This window comes from Rana temporaria, chromosome 10, assembly GCF_905171775.1.
Source record: "Rana temporaria chromosome 10, aRanTem1.1, whole genome shotgun sequence".
NCBI classification, from domain to species: domain Eukaryota; kingdom Metazoa; phylum Chordata; class Amphibia; order Anura; family Ranidae; genus Rana; species Rana temporaria.
Window position 1 is genome coordinate 152,475,990 of NC_053498.1, and position 6,458 is coordinate 152,482,447.

Consider the following 6,458-nt stretch of genomic DNA (forward strand, 5'->3'; position numbering starts at 1 on the left):
CCCCCCTCCTGTCCCCCCAATACTGGGCACTTTCCCTCCCTTCCTGCCCCCCAAAACTGTCACTTTCACCCCCTTCCTGCCCCCCCAATACTGGGCACTTTCCCTCTTCCTGCCCCCCCAATACTGGGCACTTTCCCCCTTCCTGCCCCCCAATACTGGGCACTTTTTACCCCCCTTCCTGCCCCCCAATACCAGGCTCTTTCACCCCCTTCCTGCACCCCCCAATACCGGGCACTTTTACCTCCTTCATGCCCCCCCAATACCAGGCTCTTTCACCCCCTTCCTGCCCCCCCAATACTGGGCACTTTCTCCCTTCCTGCCCCCCCAATACTGGGCACTTTTCCCCTTCCTGCCTCCCCAATACCGGGCACTTTCACCCCCTTCCTGCCCTCCCCCAATACTGGGCATTTCCTCCCCTTCCTGCCCCCCAATACCGACACTTTCACCCCCTTCATGCCTCTCCCAATACCGGGCACGTTCACCCCCTTCCTGCCCCCCAATACCGGGCACGTTCACCCCCTTCCTGCCCCCCAATACCGACCACTTTCACCCCCTTCCTGCCCCACAATACCGGCACTTTCACCCCCTTCCTGCCCCCCAATACCGACCACTTTCACCCCCTTCCTGCCCCCCCAATACTGGGCACTTTCACCCCCTTCCTGCCCCCCCAATACTGGGCACTTTCTCCCCCCTTCCTAAGTAATTTTTCTCCTTTACTGATGGACACTGAAGAGGCGGCACTGATAGACACTGGCAGGTGGTACAAATGGGCACTGAAAGGGGGCATGATGGACTGATAGGTTTCCCGGTCCAGACTCTCGGGTTGGATTCCCGGTCTGGACTCTCGGGTTGGATTCCCGGTCCGGACTGTCGGGATTGGATTCCTGGTCCGGACTCTCAGGATGGATTCCCGGTCCGGATTCTCGGGATGGATTCCCGGTCCGGATTCTCGGGTTGGATTCCCGGTCCGGACTCTTGGGATGGATTCCCGGTCCGGATTCTCGGGATGGATTCCTGGTCCGGATTCTCAGGATGGATTCCCGGTCCGGACTCTCAGGATGGATTCCCGGTCCGGACTCTCAGGATGGATTCCCGGTCCGGATTCTCGGGTTGGATTCCCGGTCCGGACTCTCAGGATGGATTCCCGGTCCGGACTCTCAGGATGGATTCCCGGTCCGGATTCTCGGGTTGGATTCCCGGTCCGGACTGTCGGGATTGGATTCCTGGTCCGGACTCTCAGGATGGATTCCCGGTCCGGATTCTCGGGATGGATTCCCGGTCCGGATTCTCGGGTTGGATTCCCGGTCCGGACTCTCGGGATGGATTCCTGGTCCGGATTCTCGGGATGGATTCCTGGTCCGGATTCTCGGGATGGATTCCCAGTCCGGACTCTCAGGATGGATTCCCGGTCCGGACTCTCAGGATGGATTCCCGGTCCGGATTCTCGGGTTGGATTCCCGGTCCGGACTCTCAGGATGGATTCCCGGTCCGGATTCTCGGGATGGATTCCCGGTACGAATTCTCAGGATGGATTCCCAGTCCGGACTCTCAGGAAGGATTCCCGGTACGGATTCTCGGGATGGATTCGGATTATATCAGGCGCAGTGCAGAAGATCTCACAAACACAATCATAAAATGTGAAGCTAAAAAAAAATCTGCACGCCTTCCCCCGCCTGACAACACTAACCACACGTTCCGAAAATAGTCACCTTCTGTTCTAGCCCCGCCCACGTGTACGCTTCATTTCCCAATACAAACCACAACTACTACGAGCTCCGCCCCTTCATTCTTACTGGTGGAGATCGCAGGGAAACACGGCAAAAAACACCTCCAAATGTGGGAGGAGAAATAAAAGTCATAAAATATATAATGTGTGTTTCAATTATCCAGACATAGAGTGGGCGGAGGAAACCGCGCATTCATCTACGGATCGCCAGGTCCTAAATGTCTGGCAGGACAGTTTCATGGGTCAGACGCCAGTTCCTAAATGTCTGGCAGGACAGTTTCATGGGTCAGACGCCAGTTCCTAAATGTCTGGCAGGACAGTTTCGTGGGTCAGACGCCAGTTCCTAAATGTCTGGCAGGACAGTTTCGTGGGTCAGACGCCAGGTCCTAAATGTCTGGCAGGACAGTTTCGTGGGTCAGACGCCAGTTCCTAAATGTCTGGCAGGACAGTTTTATGGGTCAGACGCCAGTTCCTAAATGTCTGGCAGGACAGTTTCATGGGTCAGACGCCAGTTCCTAAATGTCTGGCAGGACAGTTTCGTGGGTCAGACGCCAGTTCCTAAATGTCTGGCAGGACAGTTTTATGGGTCAGACGCCAGTTCCTAAATGTCTGGCAGGACAGTTTCATGGGTCAGACGCCAGTTCCTAAATGTCTGGCAGGACAGTTTCATGGGTCAGACGCCAGGTCCTAAATGTCTGGCAGGACAGTTTCGTGGGTCAGACGCCAGTTCCTAAATGTCTGGCAGGACAGTTTCATGGGTCAGACGCCAGGTCCTAAATGCCTGGCAGGACAGTTTCGTGGGTCAGACGCCAGGTCCTAAATGTCTGGCAGGACAGTTTCATGGGTCAGACGCCAGGTCCTAAATGCCTGGCAGGACAGTTTCATGGGTCGGACGCCAGTTCCTAAATGTCTGGCAGGACAGTTTCATGGGTCAGACGCCAGGTCCTAAATGTCTGGCAGGACAGTTTCATGGGTCGGACGCCAGTTCCTAAATGTCTGGCAGGACAGTTTCATGGGTCAGACGCCAGGTCCTAAATGTCTGGCAGGACAGTTTCATGGGTCAGACGCCAGGTCCTAAATGTCTGGCAGGACAGTTTCATGGGTCAGACGCCAGTTCCTAAATGTCTGGCAGGACAGTTTCATGGGTCAGACGCCAGTTCCTAAATGTCTGGCAGGACAGTTTCGTGGGTCAGACGCCAGTTCCTAAATGTCTGGCAGGACAGTTTCATGGGTCAGACGCCAGGTCCTAAATGTCTGGCAGGACAGTTTCATGGGTCAGACGCCAGGTCCTAAATGTCTGGCAGGACAGTTTCATGGGTCAGACGCCAGGTCCTAAATGTCTGGCAGGACAGTTTCATGGGTCAGACGCCAGGTCCTAAATGTCTGGCAGGACAGTTTCATGGGTCAGACGCCAGTTCCTAAATGTCTGGCAGGACAGTTTCATGGGTCAGACGCCAGTTCCTAAATGTCTGGCAGGACAGTTTCGTGGGTCAGACGCCAGTTCCTAAATGTCTGGCAGGACAGTTTCATGGGTCAGACGCCAGTTCCTAAATGTCTGGCAGGACAGTTTCATGGGTCAGACGCCAGGTCCTAAATGTCTGGCAGGACAGTTCCTTGGGTCAGACGCCAGTTCCTAAATGTCTGGCAGGACAGTTTCATGGGTCAGACGCCAGTTCCTAAATGTCTGGCAGGACAGTTTCATGGGTCAGACGCCAGTTCCTAAATGTCTGGCAGGACAGTTTCATGGGTCAGACGCCAGGTCCTAAATGCCTGGCAGGACAGTTTCGTGGGTCAGACGCCAGTTCCTAAATGTCTGGCAGGACAGTTTCATGGGTCAGACGCCAGTTCCTAAATGTCTGGCAGGACAGTTTCATGGGTCAGACGCCAGGTCCTAAATGCCTGGCAGGACAGTTTCGTGGGTCAGACGCCAGGTCCTAAATGTCTGGCAGGACAGTTTCATGGGTCAGACGCCAGGTCCTAAATGCCTGGCAGGACAGTTTCATGGGTCGGACGCCAGTTCCTAAATGTCTGGCAGGACAGTTTCATGGGTCAGACGCCAGGTCCTAAATGTCTGGCAGGACAGTTTCGTGGGTCAGACGCCAGTTCCTAAATGTCTGGCAGGACAGTTTCATGGGTCAGACGCCAGTTCCTAAATGTCTGGCAGGACAGTTTCGTGGGTCAGACGCCAGTTCCTAAATGTCTGGCAGGACAGTTTCATGGGTCAGACGCCAGGTCCTAAATGTCTGGCAGGACAGTTCCGTGGGTCAGACGCCAGGTCCTAAATGTCTGGCAGGACAGTTTCATGGGTCAGACGCCAGTTCCTAAATGTCTGGCAGGACAGTTTCATGGGTCAGACGCCAGGTCCTAAATGTCTGGCAGGACAGTTCCTTGGGTCAGACGCCAGTTCCTAAATGTCTGGCAGGACAGTTCCATGGGTCAGACGCCAGTTCCTAAATGTCTGGCAGGACAGTTTTATGGGTCAGACGCCAGTTCCTAAATGTCTGGCAGGACAGTTTCATGGGTCAGACGCCAGGTCCTAAATGTCTGGCAGGACAGTTTCATGGGTCAGACGCCAGTTCCTAAATGTCTGGCAGGACAGTTTCATGGGTCAGACGCCAGGTCCTAAATGTCTGGCAGGACAGTTTCATGGGTCAGACGCCAGTTCCTAAATGTCTGGCAGGACAGTTCCATGGGTCAGACGCCAGTTCCTAAATGTCTGGCAGGACAGTTCCATGGGTCAGACGCCAGTTCCTAAATGTCTGGCAGGACAGTTTTATGGGTCAGACGCCAGGTCCTAAATGTCTGGCAGGACAGTTTCGTGGGTCAGACGCCAGTTCCTAAATGTCTGGCAGGACAGTTTCATGGGTCAGACGCCAGGTCCTAAATGTCTGGCAGGACAGTTTCATGGGTCAGACGCCAGGTCCTAAATGTCTGGCAGGACAGTTTCGTGGGTCAGACGCCAGGTCCTAAATGTCTGGCAGGACAGTTTCATGGGTCAGACGCCAGGTCCTAAATGTCTGGCAGGACAGTTTCATGGGTCAGACGCCAGGTCCTAAATGTCTGGCAGGACAGTTTCATGGGTCAGACGCCAGGTCCTAAATGTCTGGCAGGACAGTTTCGTGGGTCAGACGCCAGTTCCTAAATGTCTGGCAGGACAGTTTCATGGGTCAGACGCCAGTTCCTAAATGTCTGGCAGGACAGTTTCATGGGTCAGACGCCAGTTCCTAAATGTCTGGCAGGACAGTTTCATGGGTCAGACGCCAGGTCCTAAATGTCTGGCAGGACAGTTTCATGGGTCAGACGCCAGGTCCTAAATGTCTGGCAGGACAGTTTCGTGGGTCAGACGCCAGTTCCTAAATGTCTGGCAGGACAGTTTCATGGGTCAGACGCCAGTTCCTAAATGTCTGGCAGGACAGTTTCATGGGTCAGACGCCAGTTCCTAAATGTCTGGCAGGACAGTTTCATGGGTCAGACGCCAGGTCCTAAATGTCTGGCAGGACAGTTTCATGGGTCAGACGCCAGTTCCTAAATGTCTGGCAGGACAGTTCCGTGGGTCAGACGCCAGTTCCTAAATGTCTGGCAGGACAGTTTCATGGGTCAGACGCCAGTTCCTAAATGTCTGGCAGGACAGTTTCATGGGTCAGACGCCAGGTCCTAAATGTCTGGCAGGACAGTTTCATGGGTCAGACGCCAGGTCCTAAATGTCTGGCAGGACAGTTTCATGGGTCAGACGCCAGTTCCTAAATGTCTGGCAGGACAGTTTCATGGGTCAGACGCCAGTTCCTAAATGTCTGGCAGGACAGTTCCGTGGGTCAGGCGCCAGTTCCTAAATGTCTGGCAGGACAGTTTCGTGGGTCAGACGCCAGTTCCTAAATGTCTGGCAGGACAGTTTCATGGGTCAGACGCCAGTTCCTAAATGTCTGGCAGGACAGTTTCATGGGTCAGACGCCAGGTCCTAAATGTCTGGCAGGACAGTTCCGTGGGTCAGGCGCCAGTTCCTAAATGTCTGGCAGGACAGTTTCGTGGGTCAGACGCCAGTTCCTAAATGTCTGGCAGGACAGTTTCATGGGTCAGACGCCAGTTCCTAAATGTCTGGCAGGACAGTTTCGTGGGTCAGACGCCAGTTCCTAAATGTCTGGCAGGACAGTTTCATGGGTCAGACGCCAGTTCCTAAATGTCTGGCAGGACAGTTCCGTGGGTCAGACGCCAGTTCCTAAATGTCTGGCAGGACAGTTTCATGGGTCAGACGCCAGGTCCTAAATGTCTGGCAGGACAGTTTCATGGGTCAGACGCCAGTTCCTAAATGTCTGGCAGGACAGTTTCATGGGTCAGACGCCAGTTCCTAAATGTCTGGCAGGACAGTTTCATGGGTCAGACGCCAGGTCCTAAATGTCTGGCAGGACAGTTTCATGGGTCAGACGCCAGGTCCTAAATGTCTGGCAGGACAGTTTCATGGGTCAGACGCCAGGTCCTAAATGTCTGGCAGGACAGTTTCATGGGTCAGACGCCAGTTCCTAATTGTCTGGCAGGACAGTTTCATGGGTCAGACGCCAGTTCCTAAATGTCTGGCAGGACAGTTTCATGGGTCAGACGCCAGGTCCTAAATGTCTGGCAGGACAGTTCCGTGGGTCAGACGCCAGTTCCTAAATGTCTGGCAGGGCAGTTTCATGGGTCAGACGCCAGGTCCTAAATGTCTGGCAGGACAGTTTCATGGGTCAGACGCCAGTTCCTA